General features: G+C 31.7%; 1 long non-coding RNA gene across 4 annotated transcripts; it reads left to right on the top strand.

Moving 5' to 3' along the window:
- The first annotated feature begins 15266 nt into the window (after positions 1–15266).
- On the top strand, positions 15267–21234 carry LOC120279880. 4 transcript variants are annotated; one of them, XR_005542204.1, is made up of 6 exons: positions 15267–15588; positions 16563–16701; positions 17091–17129; positions 18109–18219; positions 18319–18417; positions 21071–21228. It is a non-coding gene; the product is annotated as an uncharacterized LOC120279880 (long non-coding RNA). The 4 variants fall into 4 exon arrangements; XR_005542192.1 differs by lacking the exon at positions 16563–16701 and having other exon boundaries at positions 21123–21234; XR_005542186.1 differs by lacking the exon at positions 16563–16701.
- Positions 21235–21543: the final 309 nt, after the last annotated feature.

Here is a 21543-nt window from a genome sequence, read left to right as displayed (position 1 = left end):
GGGGAGAATAAATTATTGCCTTGATATTGTAAAATGACAACTATTTTTGGGATAAATTTTTCTTAAAACATGTATTTAGGAACGGAGGGAGTATTTTTTTACAACGGTTCTTTGGTGACCTGTAACTCAAAGCTTAAGTAGCTATAATGTGAATCGGTTTTATATATAAAAATGTTGTTTGGTTTGCCATAAAATGAGTTATACATTTTAGTATACTTTTGCAACATTTCAACTTACAGCAAAATTTACAGTAACTTGAAATGTAGTAATGTAAGTGGTATCCACTCACCATTATATTCTTCTCATTTTTAATTATACAAATATTTAATAAAATAAATTGCGTTTAAATTTAATTATAAAAATATTTTTATGTAATAAAATTAAAAAATATTAAATATTTTTATAAACTATTTATATAATTAAATATTTATGACAAAAATATTTTTTTAATTAAAATATTATATTGTTTTTAAAAATTAATTATAAATTTTTTCAAGTAATAAAATTATATAAATAGTATATTTTTATAATTTAATATTTATATAATTAAATAATTTTATCATAAACTATTTTTATAATTAAAAAATTATAAAAATAATTAATAGAGTAAGTGTATTTAAAATATAATTATAAATGTTTCTAAGTAACAAAATTAAAAAATGTTAAATATTTTTGAATTTATTAAATTAATTAATTAATCAATTTTACTTAAAATAATTTTTATGAAGAGTATTAAATAATAATAATAATAATAATAATAATAATAATAATAATAATAATAATAGATAATAGATAATTGGGGTAATCTCATCATCCCACTTACACGATAACTATAACTTTAAACTTACATCAAACTAAATAAATAAAAAGTAAATAAACATTTTCAGTTATAACGAACCAAATAGCAATGATGTATGTTGAAATACAGTATTTTCACTTACACAGTAATTTCACTTACATGTGATTTCACTTACAAATAACCAAACAACTCATAGTATGATTAATGATACAAGCATGACTCATCTTAGATCTTGTTTACGATTATAAGCAAATTAAGAAGTTAAACTTTATTAATTCAATTAAAATTTAACCATTTTATAAACTAAGTATTTAATTATTTTTAAGTTTTGCCATGTATAATACTATATTTTGAATTGGTTCTCAAAAAATAAAAAAAAATTATTAAGAGTAAATATTATTTTGAATAAATTAAATAGAGTTAAATGTTTTGTAATATAAATAAATTAAACAGAGTACATAATTAATCCAATTACTTTCTAGATTAGATATTATCAATCGGATATAAATTTATTTTTTAAAACATTAAAAGGTAAATAAATTGCTGATTTTCAGTTAGAGAAAAAAAATTGATCAAGTGGAGTATGCACTAATATTAATATATAGTGCTACTCAAGTTAAAGTTAATAATAATTTTAATTAAAGTGGAATATAATTCTTTATGCAAATACAAATTAACACTTTAAGGGGGGGGAGAATAAATTATTGCCTTGATATTGTAAAATGACAACTATTTTGGGATAAATTTTTTTTCTTAAAACATGTATTTAGGAACGGAGGGAGTATTTTTTACAACGGTTCTTTGGTGACCTGTAACTAGCTTAAGTAGCTATAATGTAACTGGTTTTATATATAAAATGTTGTTTGGTTTGCCATAAAATGAGTTATACATTTTAGTATACTTTTGCAACATTTCAACTTACAGCAAAATTTACAGTAACTTGAAATGTAGTAATGTAAGTGGTATCCACTCACCATTATATTCTTCTCATTTTTAATTATACAAATATTTAATAAAATAAATTGCGTTTAAATTTAATTATAAAAATATTTTTATGTAATAAAATTAAAAAATATTAAATATTTTTATAAACTATTTATATAATTAAATATTTATGACAAAAATATTTTTTTAATTAAAATATTATATTGTTTTTAAAAATTAATTATAAATTTTTTCAAGTAATAAAATTATATAAATAGTATATTTTTATAATTTAATATTTATATAATTAAATAATTTTATCATAAACTATTTTTATAATTAAAAAATTATAAAAATAATTAATAGAGTAAGTGTATTTAAAAATATAATTATAAATGTTTCTAAGTAACAAAAATTAAAAAAATGTTAAATATTTTTTTGAATTTATTAAATTAATTAATTAATCAATTTTACTTAAAATAATTTTTATGAAGAGTATTAAATAATAATAATAATAATAATAATAATAATAATAATAATAATAATAATAGATAATAGATAATTGGGGTAATCTCATCATCCCACTTACACGATAACTATAACTTTAAACTTACATCAAACTAAATAAATAAAAAGTAAATAAACATTTTCAGTTATAACGAACCAAATAGCAATGATGTATGTTGAAATACAGTATTTTCACTTACACAGTAATTTCACTTACATGTGATTTCACTTACAAATAACCAAACAACTCATAGTATGATTAATGATACAAGCATGACTCATCTTAGATCTTGTTTACGATTATAAGCAAATTAAGAAGTTAAACTTTATTAATTCAATTAAAATTTAACCATTTTATAAACTAAGTATTTAATTATTTTTAAGTTTTGCCATGTATAATACTATATTTTGAATTGGTTCTCAAAAAATAAAAAAAAATTATTAAGAGTAAATATTATTTTGAATAAATTAAATAGAGTTAAATGTTTTGTAATATAAATAAATTAAACAGAGTACATAATTAATCCAATTACTTTCTAGATTAGATATTATCAATCGGATATAAATTTATTTTTTAAAACATTAAAAGGTAAATAAATTGCTGATTTTCAGTTAGAGAAAAAAAATTGATCAAGTGGAGTATGCACTAATATTAATATATAGTGCTACTCAAGTTAAAGTTAATAATAATTTTAATTAAAGTGGAATATAATTCTTTATGCAAATACAAATTAACACTTTAAAGTTATTATAAAATATTGAGTTTGGCAAGGTGTTAGGTCATTGGAAAATTATTAGATTTGCATGTTTGGTGTTGAAAAATAATTTTTTTTAAAATTTATATTTGGCATGGTCTTTGGCACAATTTTAGAAAATGTAAAAATTTTGAATGTTTAGCACTATGTTTGGCATGGCATTAATAAATTATTTTTTCATAAAAAAATTACATTTGGCATGGCGTTTAGCACACGACCTTGGAAAATTATTCAATTTTGATGGTTTATGTTTGGCACAGCATTGGAAAGAAATTATCATTTGAAAAGAAATACATTTGGCACCGTTTGTTGTTTTTGAATTAAATGCTGTGATAAATTTGGCATAGTTTTTTCTCCCGTGTCAATTTGATATTATTCTTATAGTATAATGTTCATACTTGACTGCAAGCCTACTATTCATGACATTCATACGTAACGACCACATTACACTATAAATGCTTAATAAACCAAAAGAAGATGAACTACTTCTTCTCGTTAGCTAATAATGATGGATCTAATGGGTATAAACCCTAATTTATAACCCTGGATCTTCTTGCTTGGAGATTGCTTAGGAACAAAGAAAGTGGCGGAAGCGTACCTGCACTTGAATCCATTGATTATGACGAAAGTGATTGGGTCTTGTGGTGGTTCTTCTCACTGATCACACGCAGAGAGGGGAGATGGGAACCCTAATTCAGAAAACCTAATTCTGAATCTCAGATCGTTACATGCTCAGTCAGGGACCACACCCTATTTATAGGAAAACTTTATGGGGCTAATTACAAGTCTGCCCATCATAGATTTGACAATTTTACCCCCAGGAATTCTACACAACATATGATTAATATGTATATCCACACATTTAAAACTAGATAATTAGGACCAAATTCAAAACTTGAATCATATCACAATTTGGGTCCATTCAAAACTTGAACATAATTATAAGATATACACAATTATAAACATTAGTTGTGTACGTCTACACAACTTATGCACATAGGTCCTTATATCCCTACATAATGTGTGGTCCACAACCCAACAATCTCCCACTTGGACCATACAATCATGCACCTTCGGGAATTCAAAATTGTGTATAAATTACTATCAACAACCAAATGTAATTACAACTGAAAAATTATCTAAATCAATCTCGTCCATCAGCCTCATCTATACATGGAACATAGGGGCAATCGTCGCCAGTACAATGCAACTAAACCCACAATGCTCACACATACCGACTTAACTAATGACATAGATAAAGTGTGGATGTGTAGCATGGAAATTACAAGCTAATGTGATCTACGCTTGTCTATTTGCAACTGGTCCAACTTTAAAGTCTTTATGAGATCATAGTTCAGAGCAAAAATAAATGATAAACTTTATAAAAATTAATTAAAAAGTGTCATGACATCAACATGAATATCAAGCTATGAAAAATAAACTCCAACTAATCAGAAGCATTCATACTAACGACGCCCATGCTAGCAATATGTTCATGAAAAACTGTAGGCGCCAATGTTTTTGTAAGCGGATCCGCAACCATGGAATTTGTCCCTATAAGCTCAATACTAACAAAGCCACTCTGAACCTTTTCTTTAACAGCTAAGAATTTAATGTCTATATGCTTAGACCTAGAAGAACTTTTTGTTGTCGCTTTGAGAACAAAACCGCTTCTCTATTATCACAATACAACGTCAAAGGTCTCTTTATGCTTTCGATAACTCGTAATCCTTTAACGAAATTATGCAACCAAATAGCATGACTAGATGCCTCATAACATGCGATGAATTTCGCTCCATGGTTGATGAAGCAACCAAAGATTGCTTGGCACTTCTCCATGAAACAGCACTACTAGCCATAGTGAAGATGTAACCAGATGTCGACTTACGACTCATCCAAGCATCCGAAAGAAAGTCGGAGTCGGAATACCCAATGATCTCAAGCCTATCCAACCTCTTGTATGTGAGCTGCCGAATCCTTTTGTCTTCCTCAAGATATCTAAAGACCCTTTTTGTCGCAACCCAATGTTCTCTACCTAGATTACATTGATATCTTCCAAGTATTCCTACTATAAATGCCGTGTCGACGGGCATGGACTGCAGCATACATAAGACTTCCCTACCGCAGATGGCTAGGGAATGTTCGTATGTATTCGGATTCAATTCCTTCCCTTAGGACAATCGCCTTAAACTAAATTTATCTCCCTCGACACGGGGTGTCATGAGCCTTACACTCGCATGCCAAACCTTTGCAAGATTTTCTCAATATAGCTCTTCCCGAGATAAACTCAGGAGCCTTGTGAACGATCACGATGAATCTCGGATCCCTAATACAAAGGATGCTTCACCAAGATCTTTCATCTCAAAAACTTTCGTAGAGAAATTTCTTAGTTTCCCAAAGGATCCCTTTGTCATCGCTATGTGCTAATATCATCAACATATAGAATCAAAAATATGTACTTACTCCCATTGAACTTGTGATACACACACAATCCCCTCAACGAAAGTGTTCACCCTCAAAGACAAATGAGAGAACAATATGATGGAACTTTTTGATACCATTGTTGAGAGGCCTGCTAAGCCCATAGATAGATTTCTTAAGTTCTGCAAACCATTTGATTGGTCTCCCCAGTAGCACTAATCCCTCCTACTGCGATCATATAAATGGTCTCCTCAATGTCTCCATTAAGAAAATCTGTCTTTACATCCATCTGATGTAGCTCAAGATCCAAATATGCCAAAAGTGCCATAATGGTCCTAAAAGAGTCTTTTGCATAAACAGGAGAAAAAGTCTCTTTGTAATCGATGCCCTCCCTCTGAGTAAATCCTTTCACAACTAGACGCACTCTTATACCTTTTCAACATTTCTTGTGAATTCTTTTTGGTCTTAAAGACCCATTTACATCCAATAGGTTTCACACCTTCCGCCTAATGGGATAAGGTCCCAAACGCTCATTGTCCTTCATGGATCGGATTTCTCACCCATAGCTTCGATCCATTTATGAGAGTTTGAGCCATTAATCGCTTTCACTAAAGGTAATCGGATCGCTTTTTCCATTGAGTCAACATATCCTTCATGCTCATGCAAAAATACCAAATAGTTATCCAAAATTGGACTTCTCCTTGCTCTTGTAGACCTCCTTAGAGGCACTAGTTCTTCTTGAATTTGAGGTTGAATGCCTTGTTCCTCATCCATAACAGGTTGAGTACCCTCTTCTTGATGGGTAGGAATAATATCATCTCTGCTATGTACCGAATGTTGCATTTGAACTGACAACAGTGAAAAAGAAACCTGACTGTGATCGTTAGCAACAACAGAGAAAGATGTATCCAAATCCTCTCCAAAGACAAAATCATCACTTCGATTCTCCTCCCCAACCTCAACATCCTCAAAAAACCGGGCATTTCCCATTTTGAAAAAGGTTCTTAATGTAGGATTATAAAACTTAAAGCCTCTTGATTTTTTAGAGTACCCGACAAAATAGCTACTTATTGTCCTTGCATCCAGTTTTCTTTCATTAGGCCTATTAGGGCCTGCCCACCGACAACCCCAAACTTTTTAAATGTCTTTTAGGATAGGCTTCTACCAGCCCATAATTCATAAGGGGTCTCTCAAGAGCCTTAGTGGGAACTCTATTTAGGAGATAGACTACGTGTCTTTAATGCTTCACCTCGGAGAAAGTTAGGGTAATGTTGTACGAGTAATCATCACATCTTACCATATCTTTAAGAGTTCTGTTAGCTCCGCCACACCATTCATGCGAGGACAACCTCGGCATGGTGTATTGAGGAACCATTCCACACCCTCTAGGTATTGAGAAAAGGGTCCTAACGTTGTTTCGCCTCGATCCATCATACCCTACCGTAGTATTCACCACCACGATCAGATCCGGACGTCTTTTTATATTCTCGCCTCAATTGATTTTCAACTTATGCCTTAAATGACTTAAAAAAGTCCAAGGCCTCTGATTTCTCATGCAACAAGTAGAGGTAACCATAACGAGAGTAGTCATCAACGAACGTGAATGAAATACCGCTGACCGCTTCCAAGATCGCCTATGGGAAAGGTCCACAACATATCAGATGTATAAGTTCTAAGACTTTTTACTAATCTCGCCCCTCACTTTCCTTTTTGTTTGTAGTCTTTCCTTTAATGCACTCAATGCACACACTATTGTTGGTTTTGTCAATTACATCAATAATTCCATCTCTACAAGCCTATCAATTCTCTTTTTCGTGAGATATGACCCAAACGCTTGTGCTATAATGAATAGGAATTTTCATTTTGTAATCTACGCTTTATTCCTTTAGTTTCAAAGATTATGGGATTCATTGTTTGCATTAACTATATCAAGCAAATAAAGATTATCACTTTCACTTAATGTACTGGTTCCAACCAACATCGAATTAAAATAAAGAACACATCTTTTATTACCAAATGAACAAAAATAACCTTCTTTGTCTAAAACTGAAATAGAAACTAAATTCTGTCTGAAGGATGGTACAATGAATGTGTTATTCAATTCTAAATAAAAACCAAGATGAAGTAACAATCTAAAAAGTCCCCACGCCTATGACTTCGCCTCTTCCAAATTCCCCATCATAGATGTATCTTTCACCATCACTAGGGCGCTCGCGCTCTAGTAACCTCGCATTGATACACTTTGAGTGGAGTTGTAGCAATGAATCCAACCACCAAGTATATCTAGGAACCTAAACCAAATTAACTTCAAGATAAACTTGAGCAAAAACATACCTTTCTTTACGCGCAAGCGATACTTAGGGCGCTCTTTCTTTATACGAGAAGCCTTCATGTAAGAAGCATTTCAATTCTTTATGCTCTTTTTCGTGGCCTTTGGTCTTCTTACACGATTTTGTGCCGCAGCCTTTTATCGTATTTCTCTTTGAGGGCCCTGAGTTAGAAGACGCCAAAATGCGCACTCTCAACTTTATGCTATTTCTGCTCTATCTTCTCTTGTACCAAAATGTGAGATGAGCTCATTCAATGTCCTCTTTATCCTTCCTGACGCTTATAGCTCACTTCAAACCGACCGAATCGAGGAGGGAGGGAAATCAAAACTAAATGCACCGTAACATCTTCCGGGCACCAATTTTTAAGCCTTTCAATTTCCCACCTAGATGAAACATGTCGAGAACGTACTCACGTATGTTCCCCATTACCCTTATACCAAGATAGAGACAAGTTTCTTTAGGACAACACTCATCTCCTCGCTTTTATCACTTCTTACTAGGCTGCCCTCAAGGGTGTCAAGAAAGTGCCTAACATCATTTTTCCTCGTATATAGTGTCCTAAAAGTCTCCGGGATTGTATTCTTTATGATCATCAAACCAATGCGATTAGACCTCTCCCACCTCTCAAAAACTCTCCCATCCTCAAGAGAGCTTGATCCGTAAGAGGTGCAGACGTGGTTCTCTTAATGCATGGCCCAGATCCATACATCCCAAAACAAGTGTCACCTTGTTTTTCCAAGTCTTAAAGTTTGTGCCGCTAAGCACACGAACACCACTGAGTGTAGCAGACACATTGCCAACACTCATAATATTAACTGTACATAGAGCAATTAACAAAAATCAACTCACAATTAAATAACCAAAAATATAATAATCAAGCATATAAATAACAACCACCCATCTTCAAGTCAATTGTTGTGACATTAAACCTAGTCTTTGGACAGAGATTCAATCCACTAGTAATCAACTTGTCATAAGTAATCAAGTTTTATAGTAAAAATCTAGTCAAGTATGAAGTATTCCTTTGGGCCACTCAAATACTCACAATAGACACTTAATAACTATAAACAACTTATTACCACATGTGCAAACAAATCTCTGCTAGACAACAGTCTTCCTTTGGGCCGACATGTTGTCTGCATGAGTATAAGCATGCACTAATACCATGATTATTCACAAACAAAAAGTTTCCACAACAAAGGTCACTTTGGTGACATGCTGTTTCTACCAATTGTAGTAAATACCCAAGAAAGCTATAAAAGCAACCCTAAGTTGTTATTTCCTAATGATTATTAAGACAACCTTATAATTATGAATTAAAAATTAAATTCATAATAATTTAATCAAAATCCAAATATTATCCTAATCAAAATCAAAGTAACATAACTAATTAATTATACTGAAAAGCTTTGATTTTGATAATAATCATCAAGATTATAATGATAATAATAAATCTAAATATGTATCATGAATGACTTATAAATCAATTCAAATCAATTCATCTCTATCAAAGAAACAATGCAATGATATATATCTATATTATATAATATTAAAATAAATATTGAAATCCGTGAATCAATTAATTCACACAAACACTGTGAATATTCAATATATATAATATTAAAATAAATATTGAAATCTATGAATCAATTAATTCACACAAACAATATCATCATGATGTGTGCAGTTATTATATCATCTATCATACATATATATATATATATATATATATATATATATATATATATATATATCAATTAACAATTATGATATCATGTTCAGATTCTACTCGAATATATTATATACATATATGAACACCCAATCAATATTGGATCATCTTCAGTATAACATCAAAATTGGGACTCGAAAGCATGCATAATAAAAAGCGTGTTTACATGCATGCATATTAATCAATAAATTCAAAAATTTAATCAAAATAAATCCCAAACAATTCCAAAACAAGATGGCTCGTACCACTTGATGGATCTAATGGGTATAAACCCTAATTTATAACCCCGATCTTCTTGCTTGGAGATTGCTTAGGAACAAAGAAAGTGGCGGAAGCGCACTCGCATCAGATCCATCGATTACGACGAAAAGTGATTGGGTCTTGTGGTGGTTCTTCTCACCGATCACACGCAGAGAGGGAGATGGGGAACCCCTAATTCGAAAACCCAATTCAATCTCGGATCGTTACATGCCTCGACCGTGACCACACCCCTATTTATAGGAAAAACTTTATCGGGGCTAATTACAAGTCCGCCCATCATAGATTTGACAATTTTACCCCGTGAATTCTACACAACATATGATTAATATGTATATCCACACATTTAAAACTAGATAATTAGGACCAAATTCAAAACTTGAATCAGATCACAATTTGGGTCCATTCAAAACTTGAACATAATTATAAGATATACACAATTATAAACATTAGTTGTGTATGTCTACACAACTTATGCACATAGGTCCTTATATCCCTACATAATGTGTGGTCCACAACCCAACAAATAATGTTCATACTTGATTGTGGGCCTAGCTAGTATTCATGCCATTCATACGTAACAACCATATTACACTATTAATTATAAGTAAATTGAGAATAATAAGTAACGAATGATACATGCGATCCTTGCATGATTTTATATCAAACATTCGCATGTTACTAATATCATTAACAAGTCCAGTCCACCTTCTTGTAGAGGAAATTCTTTGACAAGTTAGTTAATCTCCAAATTGACCTACCATCTATATTTGATTGCCCATTTGCTAGAGTTCCTGATTGCTTGAACTATTCAGGCATTGTGTGATATTAGTTATGAAGTTCATGAAGAACTTTCTCTCAAACAAATTGTTGAGGATCAAACAGGATAAGGTTGTGATGTACGATTACTATATACCATGCTAATATTGGCGGATGGTCTTAACCATATAGAAAGGACTAGCCGATAATTAACTATGCATTTATCATAATATAAAATGTAACCAATACACAATGGTGTTTTATCAAATAGTTTCTATTGACAATTTTATTCTTTATGATGTCATTGAGTAGACCAAAAACTAATAAACATATATGCAGTAATATAGTAAACCAAAATGAATATAATTAATAAACTCAAAGCAGCAAAAGTAACACTACAAGAAAGTTAAGCTGTAGGGACTAAATTTAGCATCGGATTTAGAAATTAGCTGTTGTAAATCTCTTTAGTGGCTGATTTTCAAATTCATCACTATAAATTACTGTGCCATCATATCATTAGCATTTGATTTGTATATCAACCCCTGTAGATGTGTTTTAGAGGCAATTTTTTTAATTAGCTACTTTAGGAACATTTTTATTTATTATATTTTTAACAATAGTTCTTATAGTGTCTAATTCAAGTTAGCCGCTATTTATCATTTTTTAAATAAAAATTATTATTGGTAAAAAATATTTCACCGCTATTTATGATGTGTTTTGACACATCATATTTGCCCATTGGAGATGTTAAATTTTAAAAATAATATTATTTAGTGTTAGAAAATAATGCTCGTTGATATTTATTATTATTAACATGAGAATTATTGGTGGTGAATCATTTTACACAATATTTTATTTTAAAATAAATTATTAGAGCAGGATTGGTGTTCAATGACTAATTATCATTTTCTTACAAAATTAATGATATATTACATTAAAAATTTCCACTAATGAAATTTTTACAAAATATTTTTAATCAACACCTTTTCAAAAATTTTTAATGTAATATGAAATTATATTAAAACATAATTGGTTTATAAGATTTTTTATTTTAACAAAATTATTTTACCCAACATGGGTTATGACTAAATTGTGAAAAAAAATTTACATTAAATGTTAGCTTACATAAAAGTTTTAAGGGGTCATTTGAAAAAGATGCTTTATGTTAGAGATATTAAAACCCTAACTTTAGATAACCTTCAAAGACTCACTTGGATGAGGTGAAGGAAGGGTTCATAAAAGAAGTTAGAGTATGGTAAAGTAACGGAAAAGAAGTTTTTAGACTATACCTTGTTTGGGGCAAGGTAAGATAAATGGAGGTTATCAAACCTTCTAATGTTTGAATTGAAAGTAATAGAAGGTAAAGTTTTATTCTATTATTACTAAAATACCCTTTAAACATGTTGCAATGAAATGATTGTTTGCAATTTAACTTAAGTCACAATCCATAGTAGAAATTATTATTAATTTTATTATTAAAAAAAATAAAAAACACTCAAGTAGAGATGGAGTTCTGGTGTTGTTCCGATAAAGTATCAGCAAATGGACACTTTCCACTAAAGTATCAACAAAAATCCAGGGGAAGAAGAGTGTGTTGGTATGTATTGTAGACTACTAGGGCTAGTTGGCTAAAGAATTCATGAACTTTTATAAAGGGACATGGATGTAATTATTTGAAAAGATTGAGTGCATTTTTGTCCAATGAAATTTAAAAACCTCCTCAACCCCCCTCTCATACCATATCCTCCATTTAACATTGGATCCAAACATGGGTTGATCTACAACCCTACCTTCCAAAACCCTCAAAAACCACCTCCTAAGCATGGACAAAGTTTCTCACTATCGTTGCTCTGCTTCTAGACACTACGAGAGCTCTGATGATCTCTCTGACATCTCTAGCACTGAGCATCGGGATCAAAGCTTCTTGACTCCATCGTTACTCCTCTTCAAGCCCTTTGAGAGCTCTGGTGAGCTCTTGGGAGAAACCTTGGCATCGATCGTCTCTATTCCTTATTGTTGAACTAGTTCACCATCATTCTTAGTCTTCAAAATCAATTTCTACCAAAAAATTGGTGAGATGATGCATTCTTAATTTTGGCCTTCTTTTTTACTGAATTTTTGGGACTTTTTTGGGTTTTTTTTCCTTGTTGTTGTTGTTGTTGTTGTTGTTGTTGTTGTTGTTGTTATCGTTGTTGTTGTTGTTGATCTTGTAAATCTAGTGTGGATGAAGGCTATTTTATACATATATTATCTATCTTATTTAGCACTTAATCAACCCTACTGAGCTTTGTTTCTATGGATAATTGGTACTTAGTTGTTCATATTATATCACTGTTAAAAAAGCACAACAAGAGCCAAAGGAAGCAAATTGGGAGTAAATTAGTGTCGAAATCATCAAACAGAGAAATACATGATCAGGTATGCGCCTGTGTACCTGCCAGTGTACACTTTGGTCAAGCATCATATAGAATATTATACGTGCACCATGTGATGAACCATAGACTTCCCAAGCACTTCCTACTGAGGAGAACACGGCCGTGGAAACCAAGGACACGCCTGTCAACATTGGAAGAGTGCAGAGCATGCTCCAAACAAGAATACTGGCGAAAGTCATGTACATGAACGTGCAACTCAAAGAGCAACAGAGAAATGAAAACCCGAGACTTACACGGTCAAGTTAAGGATTACATGGCCATGTACAACAGTCCATGCACACCAAGTGTTGTCGAGTTTTGGGGTTTCTCTTGGGAGTTACATGGGCAAGGTACACGTCTGTGTACCCACCCGTGTATCAGTCGGACCCTGCAAGTATAAATAGAAGATTTAAAGAGTTTTAAAGGGCATCCTAGTTTTTGCTGAATTTGGGGAAAAGGTTCTATAGATTGTTGGCTATAGTTGAAGGAGGCTTTGAAGGATTAAAGGGAGATCTCAAAGGGGTCATCGGAGTGACGATCCATTGGTGACGATAGAGGCTTACATCATCTCCAACTACACGACATTGAAAAGAGGATTTTTCTTTAGATGTTTAGGGTTCTAGAGATTGAGACTTATTTTGTATTGATGAACATGAGCTCCATGGAGGACTAACTTCCTTGGGTGCCAGATTGATGTAGCTTAGGATTGCTTTATCTTTTGATTGCTTTTAATTTAGATTTACCTTTTGCTTTCAAATTCATCCTTGTTTTCATTGTTGGTTTTACTTATCGAAAAGTGGCTCTACTACCATTATGATTTCTCTTGTGTATTGAGAGATCCTTGTGAATAGATCACACTTGGATGAGTAGGTATCATTGATGTTGGCTAAATAGAGTAAGGGTGCCATGTACTTTTCGATTGGAATTTTAGTGGTTCACCACCGATTCTTGATATCGAGATCGTAGAGCTCATTGTAATCGTGCGAGGGTAGGAGTAGGAGAGATTCACTTCTATCCTTAGCATAGAATTAGACACTATGGAGTCTTGAGAGAGTACTTGGTGTGATTTTCATTTTCTTCATTCCGGTTAGCTAAGGTTTAATCTCTATTGAATTGCAATCATCTTATTTATTAAATTCCCAAGTGAAATTGATCTGGTCACTACTTTATGCACTGTGTTCAGTTCCTTGCTTTCTCTGATTCGGTCTCTTGTTTTCTTTTTATTGTTTTTATTCTTTAAAATTGAGAGTAAATTTGATCTTGGTTTTAGTTAACTAGTGAAGATACAGGTGGTACTTCTATTATCTAGTCTCTCTCGATTCGACCTTGCTATTTGCATGTATTACTTCGATTGACGTGTTCACTTGCGTGCACACTTAATTTTCATCGATCACAATAGCTGATTCATTTTGGGAGTATTTGTTTTTTTTAGTGTGCATTTTTTAAAGGCGAAGGAGATGTTTGCTGGGATTATTTAATTTCAATGTTGGAACTATTCATTTTATAAGTCACTTAGATTAATTGAATTGAAATAGGAAAATAATTTTGATGATACTCAGGAATAATCATGAATATAATTATTCCAAGAATTTTAAATACTTATCACTGAATGATTTTCTAAAGATATTGTGAATCAATTAATTCCATGACTATTTGATGGTTTCTTCATGTTTCATTAAATATGTTTAAAGTGGACTTTATAGTATAACTAGGCGCATGGGGTGTGTGTATTTGTAGTTGTAGTTGAGATATATATGTGTTCCAGTAATCAGTTTATTCTATTGTTACTTCATTTAATTGTTTTCTTGAGTCATTCACAATATACTCCTATAGAAGATTTCACCATAGTGAATGTAGTTATGTCTTCCAAGCTGCCTCAAAAAGTATACATGATTTTTTTTTATTGTTGTAACACTTCTATAGAAAATCATACTTCCTAAGCTATTTTTATTAAATTAGAGAGATTATTTATCATTAACTTACATGCACTTGAATCATATTATATATTGCTATCTCTTAATCATTGAGAAACTAATACCCTGAATGGTTATTATATTATGTTCACTACATCAATTTATAATTTTAGAGGTAGCTTGGAAGAGGCGGTTTTAGAAAAATTGCATCAATAGTTGATGTCCAAAATAATATAAATCTTTAGAGCCGGTTTAAATCAACAATACGTAAATTATATCCAATTTTTTAGTTGACTTTAAAAAATGTCTCTATCTCTCAAGGAGAAGCTCAAGTGGGCCAACGCATTCATGTCGCTATCTTCGTGGGAGCCAAAGAGGTATGGGTCGCTATAGGATTTGGCAACAAGAGGCGCTACCATGGTGATTTCACCTCAGAGATCTGTGAGCAATGAAAGGTCACACACACATCTGGCTCGGATCCTTTGACTCTATGGAGAACACGGTTGGAGTTCTCACCCTCCATGGCCACAAGGCCAAAATCTATGTGCCCCAGACTCTATGTTAGTGGCAATGTTGTAATCGCTTTTTCCTAATGATTTTGCCCTAACTGAGATCATTGTGCCCATCTCCTTATATACCCAGTCACTTGAGAACTCTTCCACCAACTCAGTCTGAATCGTAAGCATGTAAAGCTCTTGGTTTCTTGAGGAACAGCCAATGTTTGAACCGCTTCCATTGCCCTCGCCTCCGGCCTAACTTGTTGCTTCTTTGTATTGTTGGTGAGTCTCTTGTTGTGGAATTTATAGGCATGATCTGATTCGGTGATAATTGTTACAAATCTTATTCAGTTTTCCAACTATTTTTTCTTAATATTGAGTGAGGGATTGCATGCAATTGTTGCTAAACTAATTTGATTGACCTTATGAATTGATATTTTGCTTGTTGGTTCTTTGTACTTGGATTTGTTTGATTTGCATGAATTAAGATAGAATGAAGTCATTTGGATTTAGAATTCATTTTGGAGCTTGTCTTCTGTTCTTTTTTTTTTTCCTTAATTTTGTTCTATTGGATTCCTTGAGACTTGCAATGGCTATCAAACTAACTTGATTGGACCGATGATTTGCCTTGGCTTCCTTGTACCTATACTAATCAAGTTTTTCAATTGTAATTATGTTTCAAATGACCTTGCATTTTCTTTTCTAAGAAATATTTTTTAGTTCATACATATTTTGATCTCAATGAGGCATGTAATACCTTGCAATTATGTATCTATATGTATAATATATGTATATATGTTAGCATGTATGCCATAGAAGATATCAAATTTTTCTTAATGATGATGATCAAGTTGTATCTTTCCTCTTGAGTTTTTGAAATGATGGTCCTGTGGTTGCTACCAAGGATGAAGCAATAAAGGTGATGAATATGCTTATATACATATATATATATATATATATATATATATATATATATATATATATATATATATATATATATATATATACATACATGCTGATCATTGATGGATTATATATATGTCATTCTATACTATGATGAGGGAGATGTTGGATGTAGATTCTAGCGAGCCTGAGATGGAAAAATTGATGAGAGAGTATAATGAGTTAACAAAAGGAGGTGTTGTTTTCCCTTTGAGCATATTGTACTTGAAAGGCTTTGAAGGTAGATGTATGTATGTATGTATATCAATTTGACTAAAATTATGTAAAACTTGGTAGTTTTCTTTCTAATGAAGTCAAGGGAGAAGATACTTGAAATTTTTGAGAGAATGATGGAAGAGAGAAAGAGAATTAATATGAGATTGAAGATCAGTAGTAAAAGCTATGCAAATGCACGAGAACAAAAGTAAGATAAACTTTAGCAGGAAAATAAAGGTAATATTTTCACATTGTTCTACATTATTTTAAGCCAAAATATTTTTTTTTTTTAACTTTGCTAACAACATAAAGTTTGGTTTAAAGGAGAATTAATATGTGATTTTATTTTAAGCTTTGGTTTTTGTTTTGTTTTTTTTTTAAAAGCTTTTATTTGTTTCTAGGTAGTGAGTATTGTTGTTTTTGGTGAATTTTCAGCTCATTTAAATTTGATAGTTCACTAGCTTGAATTCTCAGCATTGTTGTAAACACATGTCTAAACATTTATCAACACTAACAACTCCAAACAAAATAGGTATTATGTTTGAAATAGTGCTTTTGTTGATTTATTAATTTTTGTAGTCTTTTTTTACTTTGCTTCTAATCCTTTTGTTTTACTTTCGTTGCAGAATTTGGATAATGGCCATGTTGAGCTCAAAGAGCTCAAGGTGATCAATGCACGTCTTGTTACATATTTTGCTATGCTTAAGTTTGCTTGGTTGAAAGGACAGTATGGACAAAATAACCAATATAAGAAGAGTAAATAAAAATAAAGAAAAAGAATAGAACATATCATAATAAAATTAACATAATTTATAAAATTATCATCATATAATTTCTTTTCATTAAATTATGGAGATTGTCAACATTGTCAAAGGTACTTGTAGCATATTGAATGTCTATCATTCTTGTAATTCTTCTCATAAAGTTTCATCTATTAAAATAATGTTTATGTTTTTTTAGGAACCATGTAGTACCCCACCAATGGCAAGGACTATGCAAACTCTAATACTAAGTTGCCTAGGTCTTATGTTGAAATGCATTCTGCATATAATGCTTTGACTTGGAGAATGTTTTCTTATAGTAGAACATTGATGCTTTAATCAACTATGTTTTTTGAAATATAGGTTTCAATAATAATAAAACAGTGGCTGCATTTATCATCTACAAAGGCCTCCTTAATTGGAAGTCATTTGAATAAGAGAAAACTAGTGTTTTTTATCACCTTGTCCAGATGATTGGTTATGCAATTTGAAGTAATTTACTACCTATTTAAGCAATGATATTGTTAATAGCTAGCAATCCACAAGCATTGTCTGTTTATGGAAAGCAGATGCTTTTTGTTTATGCTTTTGTTATTTTGTAAGCTTTGGTTTAATTCACTAGCTTGATAGTTACACTCCAACCTCTGTTCTTTTTTCCTTACTGCTTTGCCAATAATTTTTCTCAAACAACAATCCACGTTATTATTGTTTTGCCACAACAGTAGTAAAATTAGTACTCAAAATTGGTTTTGTTTGAGTTTGTCCCATGTAATCATTCAAACAAATTGAATAAATGAGCATGTATTTGGCTATTACGTGCTAATTAACATAAGTAGCTTCTTCCTCCGTATTGTTGGAAATAATAATGATTATGTTTATCTAGGGTGCCATATTTCTGACTGACACTTCTTTTAGCACAACCACCACTCTATGCGATAGATTCAACCTATGTGCCATTTCATCCTATGCAAGTGAGTGGATAACAAGTTACAAGGTATTTAGCTGTATTTCCACTGTATATATAATATTCCATCATACTAATTATCAAAAGATCAAAGAAATCTTTTTTATTAACTTTTCTGAAAATTTTCAGATATTTTGAGCCAGATCCTATGATTGCAACATCCATGAGTGAGCTAGAATCATGTGAGAAGTTTCATATGGAGGCATTGACAAGAATCACAATAGAAAGGTGTTTTATTTTTTTCCCCTCATGAAATAATTTTAGTAAATGAAACTTATTACTCTTCAAATTATCACAAATATTTGCTCGATGATCATCTTTCATCTTACAATGCTTCGAACACAAGTGTGGAAGTAAGATATATATTGAATGATATATATACATAGAAAGAATGAAAAAATAGGTTAGCAAATTGATCTGAATATTTTATGTTAACTTTTCATGTTCATGTGAAATCCTATGCAGATGTATTTACAACCCACCCAAAAATTCTTCAGAAATCAAGGCTTTTTGAGCTAATCACGAAAAGTGCAGGGATATTTCCATTTATGCAGTGTTGTTTCTTTAATTTTTATTAATAATTAATTGTGATAATATATTAATTTTCTTTTAGGGTGTTTCTTGTGGACCCCATCCTCTTAATTAATTTTAAATTACTTTTAGTTAAGTTTATCTACTTATTTATATTTTAAAAGGAGACCCTTATCTTATCCCAACCTCCCGGATCTGATTTATCGTTCCGTAACACCCGAGCGAGGATCCTCACGTGATATTGTTTTGGTTTTTAATTAAAAGGAGAGTAGAAAACCGGAGGAAACCCTATCTCTTCTTGTGTCGTGTGGTGACCTTGGCGGCAGGCTCTTGATATTTTGTTCCTCGTTGAATTTTGTGACGAAAAATCCAAGGTAAGTGCTTGTGGCTGTGAGATTTTGCTTATTCTCATCCTTAGTTTCCACCCCATAGACTACCTTAAGGAATTTGATATGTGTTCACCAACCTTTGTGTTTATTCATTCATTTATACACATGCTTTATGTTTGTTAGGGCATGTGCTTGATTTTGGATAATCTGATTTGGAGTCTTGGAGTTGTGAGACATTTAGGTAAGTATCCACATATAAATTATACGATGAAACTAGCTAAATTTAGGAAAACAAATATTTTATTTATTTATTTTTGTGATAATTAGGTTTCGCTTATTATTCAAATATTGTTTATACTACTTTCGAATTATTTTTAATTTATTTAATATTCAAATTAATGAGATTGTTTAGAATCTCGCATGTTGATTTAATTAAATTTCAAATTTTCAAATAATTCTTTTAAATCCTGATCCTTTTTACTTTTGAAATTTCATATACTGTATCATGAATGTTTAAAATTTCTAAATTTCGGATAATTGTTTAAATTTCTGAATTCAGATGTTTAAAGTTCAGATTGTGTAATTATTTTGAATTTCAGGTATTTATTTAATTTTTGATTAAAGAATATTATTATTTTTATTATCTATTCTTGTTTGTATTCCATTAACTGGTGTATTTTGATATGACAAAATTGGGATCATGTTACTGTAAATTCTTGTACTTTGCTTGTTTTGAATTTTGTTAGTTCATCGTTTTGTGAACAGAAAGTATTTTGACATAGAAACTAGTCCCCAAATAACTTTGCAATAACCCACATCGTTTGAAGACACCCACCGTAGTGTCCATATCGCTATTTTGTTCTAGAAACTATAGTTTCCCACCGCTTTCCGTCGGTGAAGAATAACGGCTCGATAATTTTGCGCTCGAGGGTCACTTTGAGGGTAAAAATATGACTTTTGTTAAATTTTGTCTCGGGTCACCGAGGGTAAATATATGAATTTTGTGATTTTGTTTTGGGCAATAGTTGCTTGGGGGACCTATACGCTTAGTGTTTGACATTGGTATTTACTTGAACCAAAATTCATTTATTATTTTGCATTTTCGACAAATTATGTTTAGTGCTACTGATCCCTATATTTTTAGTGGTGCTTACTGGGCTGTCAAGCTCATAAATATTGTTGTTAATTTTTTTTCAGATCAGGAGTAAGGGTGAGTGGCGGATAGCTTAGCGGGGATCGTTGGGCCACCGTCAATCTTCTTAGCATGTAATAAGTCCCGTTTGTTGTGGGCATAGTTTTTATTTGATTAAATTTGTAGCAACTGTGCAAGACACTTAGTTATTTCTTTTAGTGTTGAACTCCATTCTTGTTTCTAGCCTTTGCTTTCTGTTAGACTGTTATTTGTTGAGAACAGGTTTTGAGGCCTTACTCCGCCCTCGGGCCTCAGCTTGGTTGGTGTGTGGCCGTTTGTCAGTGCACTGGGCCTGGAGAGCCAGGTTCGGGGCGTGACATTTCTTGTCAAAATGAAAGAATCAAATGTGCTTTCCATCTGAACAATTCTGTATAAATGGGAATCACCATTGCATAAAGGTTGGATGATGCTGCTTTAAGGAAACTAATAATTAAGAGTGGCCATGCATGTGTGTATAAAAAAAGATTCTTTCAATCTGAGCAATTCTGCAAACATGCCATGCTTCAAGGATTGTAAGTTATAAATAATTATTACTAATTAATTATTAGTTCTATTAATACCTTATCTTGATTGGAGCAAGCTATGACATTCCAGATCCATGCTAGTTGTTGTTATCTGGTGACGAAAAGCTTTACTATGGTTATTATTACAATGATGGTTGAATTTCAATTGGAGCTCTTGTGATTGTGTTAAATTCGTTGTATAAATTTGTATAATAATGTTTTACTTATTAAATTTTATTTTCAATCTAGATTTTGAAGTTTGGTTGTAGTGATTTTCCTATTTATGCATTCTAATAACATAATTTTTAATGTGTTCTGTTGAGTAGGTTATGATTTCTCTGTCGAAGATTGTTAATGTCAATTTAGTGACTATGACAGAGAACCACCAGAGATACATCCAGATTGTCATAGTTGATGCGCATGAGGTCTGGTTCATGGTTTTGTGAGTTATGACAAAGTTGCAACACACCTCTTGGATGTTGTTGCTAACCCATACATCGCCACAGTCTTACAGACCAGATGTCACCACAGTGACTCTAAGTCACACAGGCTTGTGATCATGTGCATGATGTGTCACATATAGCCAAACATCGATCATGTGCATGAAAGAGACTAATATATATTTTGTGATGATCAGAGACTATGCATATTTGTGTATGCACATGCTTTGTACACGTGTAAGTAAAGTATACTTTATTATAGTTGTTCTTTAGTTTATTATTTTCATAACTTTTTGTGTGTGAGATTAACGAATTAAAATATTAATGTAGTCTTTGATGTTGTCTCATATATATATATA

The sequence above is a fragment of the Dioscorea cayenensis genome, chromosome 2 (assembly GCF_009730915.1).
Source record: "Dioscorea cayenensis subsp. rotundata cultivar TDr96_F1 chromosome 2, TDr96_F1_v2_PseudoChromosome.rev07_lg8_w22 25.fasta, whole genome shotgun sequence".
Taxonomy (NCBI): Eukaryota; Viridiplantae; Streptophyta; class Magnoliopsida; order Dioscoreales; family Dioscoreaceae; genus Dioscorea; species Dioscorea cayenensis.
The sequence above is the reverse complement of the archived record's forward strand: the minus strand, read 5'-3'. Positions and strand labels throughout refer to the sequence as shown.